This window comes from Tursiops truncatus, chromosome 3, assembly GCF_011762595.2.
Source record: "Tursiops truncatus isolate mTurTru1 chromosome 3, mTurTru1.mat.Y, whole genome shotgun sequence".
NCBI lineage: Eukaryota > Metazoa > Chordata > Mammalia > Artiodactyla > Delphinidae > Tursiops > Tursiops truncatus.
In genome coordinates, this window is record NC_047036.1 from 15,940,938 (window position 1) to 15,956,731 (window position 15,794).

At 34.6% G+C, this 15,794-nt stretch overlaps 1 pseudogene; it reads left to right on the top strand.

Annotated features, from left to right (window-relative positions):
* Positions 1 to 1,492: 1,492 nt before the first annotated feature.
* The window catches only part of LOC101324205 (poly(A) polymerase alpha pseudogene), a 38,606-nt pseudogene continuing 24,304 nt past the window's right edge, over positions 1,493 to 15,794 (top strand).

Genomic DNA, 15,794 nt, shown 5'->3' on the forward strand with positions numbered 1-15,794 from the left:
ACCATTCTACACCCTCTGCAGAAATACAATTTCCCCTCCATTGTCTATATCCTTCAGGCAAAGTCAGCTGGCTACAAGGAAAATGTTTAAAAGAACCTCAAATTCTGTGACTCCTAGAAGTAGAAATATTAATAGTATCCACTGCATTTGCTGAGAAATGACTACGAGAATATGATGAGAGAGAAGACATTTTCTTTTTTAAAATATGAGAAAGGCTTAGAAAATAAAGATGGGGGTATCTTCCTCTAAACATGATGAAAATGATTATAATGGCTGACATTTATTGAATATTTCCATGCTCATGTTGTGATGGACATGTACAGTTTGTTTTCCCAGAGCCCATCTTTAATATACAAATATAATTCAGAGAACACACAAATCTACATTGAAGGAGCTGTTACTCCCTTCTCTCCAGCCACGTTGGCTCATCCCGGACTGCCACTCATACTACTATTGTACTCTGGCCACACGGTCTAGGACCCAAACCAATGTGCTTAGAATTCTCTGTGGATTAAGAGTAAGCCGTCAGGCACATGTAGACGGGATATTGCTTTATTCCAGGCATTGCTAATCCCTAGGTACACTCTTGCCTATTTTGCAAGTTTCCTTATTAGATATAAAATGTCCACTACTTGCCAATACCAATTTGAGCTGTGATTCTACTACTTGCAACCCCAAAATTCCTGATCACTGTAGTACTAAAAATGCATGGCGCCATTTAATTCTTTATTTACATCTATGATAAAGAGGTTAAGAGAGAGGATCATGGCTTTGTCACTTACTATTTAAGGAAGATATTTAATTACCTCTAAGCCTGTATGACTCCATCTCTTAAACAGGAGTTATATCAGCACTTTCCTTATGGTATTATTGTGAGAGCTAGATGGAATGCTGCACATAATGCACACGGACCGGCACATAAAAAGATGTAAAAACGTCCGTAATTTTATTATTCACAGATCTTTAATTCAGTAATAGAGTTCTGATTTCACACATGAGAAGACAAGTTCAGAGAGGTTAAAGTAATTTGTCCAATGTTATTATAATGTATAAGTGCTGAGCAATTAGAACTTTACTTGGTTAGTACAAGTCTAAAGTCCATACTTTTTGTTCATTTATAATTTGAACTAAAGCATGAATGTAGAGAAACAGATGTAAACACATATAAAGTAGTAAATCCTATGTACCATTGTACACACATAAGTCTACAGTAACAATTTCTAAATGTGTATGTAACTTCTGTCCCTATAAAGAAACAGAACATTTCCAGCACTCCAAAAGTAGCCTTCATGTAGCTTATCAGACATCCTCCCTTGGCATAACCACCATGGCTGAGTTGTGCCTGCTGTTGAAATTTATATATTATAAATGAAATCACACACTATTTATTGTTGTGCATGAGAATATTTTACAAGATTCGTCCAGGTTGTAAGTAGGATAGCTTTGTCCACTTAAAGTGCTATTCAGTATTGTGTTGCACAAATATTCCGAAATGAATTTGTTTGCTCTGTTTGTGATGAGTATGTTTTTCCATCTTCTGGATCCTACAGATAGTGCTTTTTTGAGTATCCCTGTACAGATCTCTTGGTCTGCGTTTATATGCATTGCTGTTCCTTCTGGAGTGGAATTTCGGAGTCATAGGGTATGCACTTGTTCATCATGGTGGAGCTTTTGAACATCACTTTCTCCACCAATAACATATCTGCGTTCCAGTTGCTCCATTTCCCCACCAGCACTTGGTATTTTCACCCCCCGCACCCCCACCCCCGACCCCACACACATCACGTGTTCATGTTCCGGTGATTGTGCAGTGATACATCATGTTAAGTATTATTTTTCTTCTCACACGTTCATTGACATTTTAGCTATCCTTGTTTGGTGAACTGCCGTTTCAGGACTCCTGGCCATTTATTTTTGTATTTTCAATCTCTTTCTAATTTATTTGAAGACATTCTGCATAACTTTCAATATGATCTGGAAATTAGTACTTTGTCAGCCATATGTATTCCAAGTATTTTCTTTCACTCTGCACTGTTTCTTTTCTTTTTTTTTAATTCCCTTAACAGTGTAATTTCATGAACAAAAGTTCTTAATTTTAATATTACTCAATTTTTATCAATCTTTTCTTTTTCGTGCCCTGTTTAAGGAATTGCCATTTCTGTGGTCAGAAAATATATGTTTTCTTAAAATATCTGTAAGTTATTATTTTATATTTCACATTTTGTCCCACAGTGTACTGGGTTTAATGTTTCTTGTTTATATGTGTGCTGTGGAGTCAAGTATCTTTGCCTTCATATGGATTTGTGATTAATATAGATACACATTGATGAGATTATTCTTTCTCACTGTTATGCAGTACCTCCTTTTCTTTTAAATAAATCAAGGACTTACATAAATATGGGTCTATTTATGGATTAATTAGTTTGACTTTTAAAAATCTTTTTATTTATCCTTGTGCCAATATATACCCTCTTAATTACTGCTGATTTATAATGTCTTGATAACTAGTAGGGTGTATTATCCAGCATGGTTCTTCTTTAAAGACTTACCTATGATATTATCATAACCAAGCCTCTTCTACCTGCGTATGAAACCCTAGATTAAAATAGGAAATAGATACTGATTAGACTGATACATTTAATTACCAGAGCCAAAGACCTTCAGCATCATTAAACTCTTACAGTAAGTCTGTAACTTCTGAAGCACAAACTGAGGGAAAAACAAGCAATTTTTGTCTTTAATTACACTTGCAAAAAGCCGTGCTATTAAAATTAATTTTCTTTATTTTATGACACCATTGGAAATTTAATTTTTGAAAAGTGAAAGAAAGCTTTGATTTTGTTCCCCACCAGCACTTTAACCTATCAGAATTTGATATTTAAAATGTAAATTCCACAAAAGTAGACGCATTTTCTAGTCCACTGCTGTACCTCCTACAGCTAGAGTAGAAAATATAACAGGTGCTCTATAAATATTTGTTCAAAAATAAACACATACTGGGGCTTCCCTGGTGGCACAGTGGTTGATTTTATATATGCACTAGTGTTATTTAATGACAAGCATTCCTACAGTACATAACTCTTATAGTTATGTAATACAGAGTGTAGATTGAGTGAATGATTTCCCCTGATGCATATGCAAACATGATTCATACTCTTCAGGATGCTAACTCCTGTGTTCCTAGAGTGGATAATGAAATGTAGAAGACATAAAATTATAATTTCAATTATATCAGCAGATAGGGAATGGGGAGGGGACATGAATTACAGAGTTATGAGAATAAATGAAGCACTCAAATTCACTGTGTTAACTTCAGACTAGGCCACTATTTCTCAGCACATTTTGGTTTTAAAAAGTTTGCATTATGAGTATAAACATGGTAGGGAGAATGGGCCTCCCAGATATGTCCACAACTTAATTTCTGGAACCAGTGACTAGATGACCTCAGGTGGCTAAATGTCCTTTGCATGGACTTAAAAGAGAGGGACCATTATCCTGGATTATCCAGTTGGGACCAGTCTAATTAATTACATGATCCCTTAAAAGCAGAGAACTTTCTCCTGCTGGAGGCAAGAGTGATGAGGCAGGAAGGGAATGACATTGTTGCTGACTTAGAGGATGAAGGAGGCCATGAGCCAGGGAATCAAATGGCCTCTAAAAGCTGAAAATGACTCCCAGTGGACAGCCAGCAAGGAAACTGGGACCTCAGTCCTACAACAGCTTGGAACTGAATTCTGTCAACAACCTGAATTTCGTTGGAAGCACATTCTTCTTTAGAGCTACCAGATAAAACCTAATTCCTTGATTTCAATCTTGAGAGACCCTGAACAGACCCTGAACAGAGAAATCAGTTGAGCCCACCTACTTTTCTGACCGTCAGAACTGTTATAATTCATTTGTGTGGTTTTAAGCCACTAAATTGGTGTGGATTGGTTACATCAGCAATAGAAAATGAGTAAAATATTCATCCAAAGTCAAGCTGATTGTATAATCCATGAATGTATTATGCTCCCTAATTTCCATAGTTCTAAGGTGTCCTATGGAAAAAGAGATCTATTTGCTGGGGAAAACCATGTGGGTAGAAATGGAAAGTTATACTAGATAGCTTCTTGTGCTTATTTCTCTGCCATCTCAAACTATATCACCAAGGTCAGGCTTTAGTGATGGTGGTATCCAACTACTGTCCTTATTGTGAGGCACATTTGATAGCTTTTGGGAACCCAGAAGGATACCCTTATATCACCCTCTGAGTTTTTCCAGTGTGTTGTTGAAAGACATCAACTTCTCTTCCCATTTCCCTCACCATGCACTTCATAGAATCTCATCTTTCTACAATATAGTATATGCTTTGACTTGCTACATAGCTCTTATTATCTAATTCCACCCTCTCATCTTCTAATGCTCCTGTTCACAAAAACTCCAGCTAGAAGATTGGCCAATCTTTGCAGAATCCCCAACAGTCTGTGGAAATACAATATACAGTATAAACTGACTGCATTTCATGGTTTTTCACATTTTATATCTTTAAAATTAAAATGTCTTAGAATTGTTTGCCAGAATTTAATTCATAGACTTACTTTAATTTCCTTCTTAACAATAAATAAAACAATGGCACAGCTTAAAATCAACATCATCCTATATTTGATGCAATGCAGTCTAATGCATGAAAGTGTATTTTAATAGATAGTGAAGACATGCATGAAAATACACATAAACACACACAAATACAAATATGTGTGTCCTTGTGAGAAAAATTTTACTGAAGGAATTTACACAAACTGATAACATAACAGAAACACCTGCTTTCAGTTTCACCCCCAGTACTACTTTACAAATGAGCTAGAATAATCAGGGCCAAGGTTTTGGTGTTGTGCGTGATAGTTGTTGTTGTTTTTGCTCCAGGCAATGTTTTCTCTAGCTGTCATTGGATTTATTCCTTTCTGAACAAGAGTTGTTCATATATAGAGCGTTGGACAATATTCTGAGATGGAAGGAAAATCTAGTCTTTCTATTACTGTAAAATATTGCATCCACAAAGAGACGATGGTTAAACATTTGAGCCCAAACATAGTTTCTGGATGAAGGGGGTGAGGATGCAGATAATAAAGAATATGACAGAGAACTAAATCTTTAAGGAGGAGTGAGAGAAAGTCAATCAGGAGAAGAGCTAGTTGCAGTGTTTAAAGCAGAAAGTTGTGTAGTACCAGAGAAATCGAAAGAAATAAGAGTTTGTAATAAGGCATGTCAATCATAAGCTATATTTAACTTGACTTATTATTAATAATCTCCTTAATGAGAAATCCAATATCAATCATCAATTTTTATTTTTTTTAAGTTAGGCACAACTTAACTTAAGTTGTGTGATAGAATCCTAGAAGTTATTAATGCAAGGAAAAAGAACCAATGTACAAAATACATAAAAAGCTATGTTTATAGCACTGACTTCTGAACACTGTAGCTCCTGAAACTAAAATTGACAGGTTAAGCAAGGAACATCAGCTTCAAGTTTCTAAAATATGTCATTTACAATAGGGAATAGAGTAACCCCAAAATGCTTTAGACAAAGATCTTTAATATAGTAAAATTGTTTAAATATGTCATTTATCCATTAGGCTGTCAGACAACACTCCCACACACAATGAAATGCCTGCTTTTTGATAGTTGGAGTTGTGTGGGAAGATTTCTGCACTACACAAGCTAAAATGAATGCCCTAAATATATTGTACAGAGGGTACTTTCAGTTAGGACAAATAATATCGGATTAATGTAAGTAGACTCCGCATCTGAAATTGTGAAAAAAAAAGAATAAGTGTCTACCGTTAAGCAATGTATGTGTTAGTGAAAGAAAAAAATCTAAATCAGGATTAGATAACAGCAATAGAGTAGAAACTAATACAATTGAATAAATCCATAGCAAGCAATTCAAATGAAAAGAGAAGGCTATGATTTGATTAATTTCTTGACAGAAGGATTATTAAATTTAGAAGCAAACATATAATTTATTTTGATGTACAGAAACAGACAATTTTTTTGGTAATAAAATACAAATTGCTTTTCTTATAAATCATGTGTAATTCATTCCTGGCACAATTTTACAAGATAGTGATGCTGAAAAATATGGCCCACTATTAGAGAGCTAATTTATAGAAAAAATATTTGACGATTTCAAAGGATAGCCTCTTGGGCTCAAAGTAGCCATGATAAACAAGAGCAACACCACAAAACTATCACTTATATAAGATTTTAGTGACATGGCTCCATTATTAGTTACTTCCCATAGAGAGTTCATAAGTCCTGCCACAAATTTGAAAGCAAAATGCAGTTATTGTCATTTAACAGATTGAAAGAACTGAGACTCAAAATGTTTAAATGATCTTCCCAAGATCTCATAGTTTAAACAATGATGGTTATGGAGTTTTGAGTCAGATTCATTTGATTCCATAGACTGTTATCTTTCCACTTAAAATATATATTTTCTGTCTCTTTAATGCATTATGTAAAATAGTACAGACTTGGAACTGAGAATTTGTTTTAGTCCTCGTTAGGAGATAATTTGGTTATATTAAATATTTTGCCTATTTTCTCCAGGCCTAAGATTTCTCACCTGTAAAATAAAGATGTTGGTATAAATTGCCTTCATTTAATTATATTCCACCCTTTTCTCTAAGCTCTAAATTTAATAAACTCTCCATTCTTTCAGTTAATCATTGTTTGAAATATCATGTACTTTTTCATTGTTTTACGTTCTAAAGATTCATGTTAAAAAAGATAATCAAAAGCCCAGAGTTTATGAGTCATTCAACTATAAATGGCATGAAATAAATAAATATACTGCATAATATATTTTTACTATTTATGTGTGTATATACATGGGCATATATGATTGCTATCATATATAGTGATATACCTATCATGATTGTGAGATAAAATAAACAGGTTGTAAAACAGATTGTGATTGATGGGGAGTATTTAAAGGTATACTAACAGGGTTTCCCTAAACTGATATTTGAACAGACTGTTAAGAAATGAGGTAAGTGATACCGTGTAAAAGAAGTGGAGAATGTTGTCAAAGTCAAGGGAACAACAAAGGGAAAAGCCCTAAGGCAAGAGTGATCTCCTTGTATTTTAGAATCTGTAAGAAAATCTGTATGGCCAGATTGGAATGAACATCTGGAAGACTACCCACTTCTCATCTATTCAACTGCAATCACCCAAGTCTTTATCAATATTTTATTTCCCTTTGATTTTGAAATAGCATCCCCCAGGTTTTCCAGCTTCCATTAGTACTCTGGATTAGCAGCAGAGGTGTGTTCAACAGTCAAATCCTTTTCATGACTTAAAAACTTCTGGTGGATTATAATCACAATCAGAATAAAGTACAGACTGCTTAAAAGGGCCTAGAAGCCTCTACATGTCTAACTGTTATAGGACTTGCTGATGAGTAGAAAATGGAGTGTAAGTAAAAGATGAGTCAGAAAAGGCTCCCAGATTTCGACCTAGTTAAGTAAATGATGAAACCATTAACTGAGATGTAGAAGATCAAGAGAAACAATGTAGAGGAGAGTATTAGGCACATAATAGCTGGACCTATTTTGTAGGAATGCCTAACTGTAATCCAGGTGTGCTGGAGTCATGATGAAAAGACAAAATCAAGAGAGCAAATATTTTATGAAATAGAAGAATTCCAGAAATATCATAGATTAATAAAGAAAGGAGAGAGAGTATGCATATAGCCTCATTATAGTCTTAAAGAGACTGGAATTACTGAAGATAAATTATGTTCTAGAAGAAGAAATACATTGTAAGGAATTTATACCATCTTCAGCCACATGGACAATAAAAACACATACACTCAGACACTAAGATTTCAAAGGAGGGAAGCATGGTTCTTAGGGAATAACTAGGTTTCAATTAAAGATAAAGTTAAAGGGGGATTAATAAAAGAGTTGGAGATCATTATAAGAATTTTAATTATGACAAAATTTAAGCCCAAGAAACTAGAGGGGCAGTTGTTTGTTTGTTTTTTATTGGGGAAATGTGGCAGGGAAGATGGTGTTAGACTGGATCAAACTAAGATACATAACAGCTCTGCAGGGAGGACAGTTTGTGTATCTGCTCATAACTGTGGTAAACGAGCATAAACGTCCTCATGCGCTGAGTGTCCAAGGACATGTCACAGAATGTAGATTTCTTAGGAAGTTGGGGAGTGGGTGGGCGGAGGGAGTGATAAGCATATGAAGACTAAAATTTATGTCTAAGCATTTTTTTTTTCAGTTGTCCCCATTTCCCTTTCATGGTAGAAAATAGAAATATCTTTACTTCAATTATCTTTCAAGAACCAACAGTATATGGGCTTTTAAGACAAATTAACTAGAAAATGTTGAAGATGGAAATTAAAGTTGACTCCAACATGATATTAGATTTATAAATAGAATAAATACATCTTTCAGTGTGAATTGAACTTTACATTTTTGTGCTTCCTTCCTTCCTCCTTATGTATTTTCTGTTACTATAGAAACTTCCTTCATGGAACCACATATCTATTTTAATCTTGTCAAGTCTTTCCTGAGGTAAAAATAATCAACAAGTTTTTAAAAAGAGTCAAAGAAAAAAATTTCAAGTGACAAAGGAAGATCTAATTAGGTAGGTATTCTGTCTCTAGTCACATTGACATGTTATCCTATGCATCTGTTATGTGGAAGCAAACTGAGCACTCAGTATTTCTATATGAAATGAGTATAGTGGTGTTTCTTCCTTTCTCTAAATCATTTGCAACATGGAATTTTCAAAAATTAGTCTAGTGGCTGATTGTGCTGTGTGACAACACACTAAAAAAGTAAGCATATATCTTACCTTAGATAAGTCAACACTTTAAGATCCAGCATAGTTTAACTACCATATGACCCAGCAATCTCACTACTGGGCATATACCCTGAGAAAACCATAATTCAAAAAGAGTCATGTACCAAAACGTTCATTGCAGCTCTATTTACAATAGCCAGGACATGGAAGCAACCTAATTGTCCATCAACAGATGAATGGATAAAGAAGATGTGGCACATATACACAATGGAATATTACTCAGCCATAAAAAGAAACGAAATTGAGTTATTTGTAGTGAGGTGGATGGACCTAGAGTCTGTCATACAGAGTGAAGTAAGTCAGAAAGAGAAAAACAAATACCGTATGCTAACACACATATGGAATCTAAGAAAAAAAAAAAAAAGGTCAGGAAGATCCTAGGGGTAAGATGGGAATAAAGACACAGACCTACTAGAGAATGGACTTGAGGATATGGGGAAGGGGAAGGGTAAGCTGGGACGAAGTGAGAGAGTGGCATGGACATATATACACTACCAAATGTAAAATAGATAGCTAGTGGGAAGCAGCCGCATAGCACAGGGAGGTCAGCTCGGTGCTTTGTGACCACCTAGAAGGGTGGGATAGGAAGGGTGGAGGGAGGGAGACACAAGAGGGAAGAGATATGGGAACATGTGTATATGTATAACTGATTCACTTGTTATAAAGCAGAAACTAACATACCATTGTAAAGCAATTATACTCCAATAAAGATGTTAAAAAAAAAAAACAAGAAACAGTGGAAGCGGAACCTGCCAGAACTGATCTCCTTGACTTGCCAACAGTGAGGTCTTGCCCTTTACTTAATCTCCTTCTGCCTCAATGTCTTCACTAGCAAAATGTGTATAGCAGTAATACCTACACCCTAGGCTTAATGTGACAGTTACTAAACAAATCACTTAAAACTTTATTGTAATAATAAGAGCTCAGTAAGAATACTTGCTATTACTGCAGATATTATGACCCTGTGTTCCATAAAAAAAAAAACTACTGTGATAATAGATGATAGATAGATAGATTTTTATCCCATACATATATGTATGTATATATCATAAATATGTATTTGGATATTTTTAACAGTTTTTCAGAATTATAGCAGGATAAAAATCCCATATTAAGAATACAGAATAGTGCATCAAAGTCTGAAGAGAACCCAAAAATACATGGCATTGAATCATGTTCTGAATGAAGAGATAAGGAGTGTGTAGCAGACCACTTATTTTTAAATTGTCAAATGACAGCAAATTGAATATTCTTAGTAATACACTGGCAGACACATCATTACCATTAAGAAGGAATGTAAAATTGATGAGCTGTCAAAGGATGAATGAAGTTCTGAAGGAACAATTTTAAAAATAATGCATTCTGCTAGAAGTAAGTAACATAAAGAAAGTGAGAGGGAGAAAATGCAGCCTCCAAAAGCTTATAAATAACTACAAAGTGGTAGTGAATCTTCAACTACAGTTATTAATGTGGGGCAATGTGCTTTATCCACATTTTTCAGAAATTTTCTAAAGTAAAAGAAATATTAAACGTATAGTTATCCCTTTACTTAGCAAGCCTTCACGATGCTTGAACATTTTACAGTCTAAGCTTGGGGAAGAAAGGTAAGGATGGGAAGGTTCATGTGACAACAAAATATTCTATCAACCATATAAGTCACTGGCTGATATGTTGTAAGTATGATAGGTCCACATGGGAAATGTTTTCACTGCAAGATTGGATCTTTGATTTCTTTACCTGGGTTTTCTAAAACCATTGAATAAATGCCAATACTCAGTAGTAAAACAGAAAAGCTGTTTGCAATGCAATATGTTAGAAATACAAAATTAAAGGACTTATGAGAAGATGTTATTAATTTTTAATTTTCCTACTTGAAGATGAGGATGAAAAGGATGAAATACTCCTTCTCTGATGGAAACACAGTCACTGAGTTTGTTTTCTGGTGTTCACTGCTCCTTTCCCAGCACCTGGAACAGTGATGACATATAAATGTTGGCTTAATAAAATTTCTTGAAAGAAAGGAATAAAATAATTAAAATTTCAAAAGAAAAAGAGAAAACATATATAAGGGAAGGAAGGAGGGAAGGAAGGAAGGGAGCGAGGGAAGGAGGGAGGGAAGAAAGAAAATGAATAGGTTTCTTCTTCACAACAGAACACACACAATTTTTCTGACTTTCATGGGGTTTGAGTACTGTATTTAGGGTCACAGCTTTTCAATCCAACCAAAGACCTAGGCAACATATTTGTCATGAAATCCTGGATAAATAAAATAACTTCGCTACACTCAATTTCCTCATCCCTAAAATGTAAATAATATAAATACATAAATAATAATAGCAAAGCAATGTTTCTTGGAGTAAGTGAGATAATATCCTCAAAGAGTGAACACATAGACAAATTGCAGGAGGAAGCTTGTAATAAAAGCTATAATTACAATAAAATCATAGGGCAGGTAAGCAAATATCAAATGATTATAAAAAAGGAATCGGTGAAGGGAGAATAATTCTTCCAGAGAACTTAGCCTGAGAAGAGTAACTAGAAATGAACAGAGATCTTCCTGTGGGGTTTCTTGACAGCTAAGATAAGTACATAAACATGATGAGGATCCTGTGAAAGGATGCTTTCCAAACCATTAGGGAAAAACAGAGTTTTTCAAAGAGTAATACAGTCTGAGTAAAGTTTTTATATAGGGACCTGAAACAACAAAATTGGTAGTGTCTTCAAAACTGCCGAGACGTACATAGAGAAAATAGTCACGTGGTTATTGCTCAACGTCAAGTAAAGACCCTGATGCTAAAACTAGTTTGCCTGTATTGTTATTATAAGTTACAGTATTGTCATTATGCAACATTCTAGTGAAAAATATGTCAAGTCTAACATCCCAAACATGGACTAGGGTAGAGAGATTTCAATAGTCATCATATAAAGAACTAAAACTCTGTTTGCTCTCTGTTTCTATGACTTGCCAGACGGGAGAGCAGTGGGGAGATGAGTGAAATAGGTGAAGGAGATTAAGAGGTACAAATTTCCAGTTACAAAATAAGTGAGTCATAGGGTTGAAATGTACAGTGTAGGGAATATAGTCAAGAATAATGTAACATCTTTGTATGATAACTAGAACTTATCATGGTGATCATTTTATAATGTATAAAAATATCAAATCATTATGTTCTGCAACAGGGACTAACATAGTGTTGTAGGTCAATTATACTTCAAACACAAACTAACTCATAGAAAAAGAGGTCAGATTTGTGGCTACCAAAGGTGAAGGTTATGGGACTGGGGAATTGGATGGAAGTGGTCACAAAGTTACAAGGTAAATAAGTATTAGGCATGTCATGTACAACCTGATGATTACAATTAACACTGCTGATGTTATATATGGAAGTTAAGTGAGTAAATCCTAAGAGTTCTCATTGCAAGGATAAATATTTTTCTTTTTCTTTTATTTTGTATCTATATGAGATGATGGATGTTCACCAAACTTACCGTGGTCATCATTTCATGATGTATGTAAGTCAGATCCTTATGCTGTACATCTGAAACTTATACAGTATGTATGTCAATTATATCTCAGTAAAGATGGAAAGAAAAAGTATTAAAATTCAGTTATATTTTTGCATTTTAAATGCTCTTTCAAAACAACAGAAATACCTATTTAACATATTTTTATATTGCCCTATACAAAACTATATGCTGCTTGTCTTTTTCATTGATTATATACTGCTATTTTGTTATTTCTCTGTTTAATGATAGATTTGCTTTTTCAGGTGTGATATAGAGACACAAGGCAATAAATCTAGTAGCTGTCCCATCTCTGATTTGTCCACTAATATTAATATAACTCCCAGTTTTGCCCCTACAAGCATCTATATGGGGATGTGGGGGCCAGAGGAAAGTGGCGTTCAACATTAAGTAAAGATCTGTGTCATCACATTAATACAAATAACGAATGTGCTGTGTTCTGGGCTTTGCATTTGACCCATAATTGCCATAAGGCAGCTCTGTGAGAATTCTATTATAATTCATTCTTTTCACATAGCAAATCCTGGAATATTTCCATAAGCAGGAAAAGTTTTGTATTGATGACTTTGCAATTGGTGACTGTTCTTTGTCTTTAGATGGATGAGAGAGTGATAATACGTGATCAGTGATGCAACCATGAGAACAAATCAGCTTAATACAACTTACGAAGGTATTTTTTATTATAAGGTTCAGGTTCCTGGCTTTCTATAATCACTCAAGTCAATTCCACTGAGCATATGAAATACTACTTCTGCAGTGTTTACATGACTTAAAACACAAGTTTCCAGCCAGCACCCTTTATTTAAAGTATTTCTGGAATGTTAAGTTTGTTCTGGTTTATCACAAAGTAAATGGGAATTATGCTTGAGCAAGGTACAGGGAAATGATAACATTCTAAGGTTTACAGAGTCCATCCAGTACATGAACAAGAAAAAAAAAGTCTTTATTATTCAGAAAATGGAGGCTCATTGTTCTAGTTTCCAAATGAACACATCCATATAACACTTGAAATTCTCAATATTCAACTTTGAATGGTAAATAAATATGAGATGGCATTAGAAAATGATTGTTGTTTTATACTGACAAATGGACACTTTGTGAAATATGGTCCATTCAGATTGTATTGATATAGTGAATTATATGTTCTTTTTTCCCCATTATTTATTTCTGTAGAAATATAAATATACATATTTCTTCCTGCTAACTTCTAGGGTTTAAATAGTAACAGAAGCAAGTTTTCTGGTCATTAATGATATCGGTTTAGGGGTTGTTTAACAAACAAAAATTTTGAGATGCAAATAACCAAAAATCTAATATAAAATATCTTAAACAATCAAATATTTAATATAAGGAAAAGTTCTGGCTACTGGATTGACCAATTAACATTTAAATGTTGTAAACACTTTTTTGTAAATTTGATTAAATGTTTGTTTGTTTGTTTGTTTTGCGGTACGCGGGCCTCTCACTGCTGTGGCCTCTCCCGTTGCGGAGCACAGGCTCCGGATGAGCAGTCTCAGCAGCCATGGCTCACGGGCCCAGACACTCCGCAGCATGTGGTATCTTCCCGGACAGGGGCAGGAACCCATGTCCCTTGCATCGGCAGGCGGACTCTCAACCACTGCGCCACCAGGGAAGCCCTGATTAAAACATTTTTAACAACCTACTTTTTTCTTTTTCTGTCTTATGCTTAGCACTCCTCAGTTCCTTGGATTTATCCTGTTACCTGACTCCATGATCATTAGATCACAATGGAAATTTCAGCATTATTCATAATAACCAAGATATGAAAACAATCTAAATACCCATTAAGGGATGAATGAATAAAGAAGATATCTCTCTCTCTCTTTCTCTCTCTCTCTCTCTCTCTCTCTCTCTCTCTCACACACACACACACACACACACAGCCATGAAAGGAAGGAAATCTTGCCATTTGTGACAACATGGATGAAACATGAAGGCATTATGTTAAGTGAGATAAGTCAGGCAGAGAAGGACGAATACAGTGTGATATCATTTTTATGAAGAATTAACAAAAGGCAAACTAATAAAAACAACAGAGTAGAATGGTGGTTACCAGGTGCTGGGAGGCTGGGGATTGGGAAGATGTTGCAGTTAGAAGATGAATGAGTTCTGGGGATCCGATGCACAACATTGTGATTATAGTTGATTCTGTATTTTATACTTGAAAGTTACTAGGAGACTAGATCTTAAGTGTTCCCAACACAAAAAAATGATAATTATGTGATGTGATATAGGTATTGGTTAATGCTACATTTGTAATCACATGACAATGCAGAAGTGTATCAAATCAACATGTTGTAACCTTAAATTTCCACAATTTTGTATGCCAATTATATTTCAGTAAGAAAAAGAATGGATAAAAAGTAAATAAAATATTTCAGAACCAACTTCTGAAAGATTGTATCATGTTGATTTTGCTAATTTTCTATCATTCATATTAACTATGACTATCATTAAGAATATTAAAAAAAAAAAACGATAGCAGTTGAGACGTGAAGTAGAGGATTTACCACCAACACAGTAGGGAGCATATGAGGCTGAGAGCAAACAAAAGACGTTATCAAAAGAAAAAAGAATTGCAAATAATCAGGTAGAGTCTAGCATTTGACAGTCTGAGAGCCAAGTGGTAGTAGAGACAAAACACATAAATCTCCCAAATTTTATTACAAGACCCCCTGCCAAAATTCAAAGACTAAGCTAGCTGCTCCTTCCATTACTGCTTCTTTTCTAAGCATCAGTAGCTCAACTGTATCCACAGTATTAAGGATATCTGTCCTACCATTTTTCACACAATAACCCAGTGTTACTTTATTGTCAAGTAAAAGAGATTTGTATTCTGAAAAACTAACAAACTGGTGATGGCTAATTCATACCTCCACTTGCACATGTAACTGATGCAAGCAGAATTAAACATTCTTGAGACTTTCTGAACTGAGACAATAGTTGATGACACCCCCATCAGGGCTAAATATTAATTTATGCTCCATGTGTTCTGAAAGAATTCAAAGAAACTTCAAAAGTCAATATAATTAGCATGATAAAATTATGTGAAGAAATTGGAGAGAGAAGAATTAGGGCTGAAAAACAAGGTGGAGGCAAGAAAGAGAAACATGCACAAAATGAATGAATATGTGAATAATAAAAAATATTAAAAAGAGCATATGAGCTGTGGTAAGGCTAGCTTTTACAAAGTATCTCTGGCTTTTTGCATGTGTATATGTGAAGAAAGAAAATGTTAAATTATTATTAAAATCTGGGGAGTTACAGTTATACTTTTTACTCTTAACAAAGGGGTCTACTTGATTGAACATTTTTATACCCTTTCAGCTTTTGAATAATGAGGGTTCAGACATAATAAAGTCACTGTGTAAAACTTGTTTCTAATA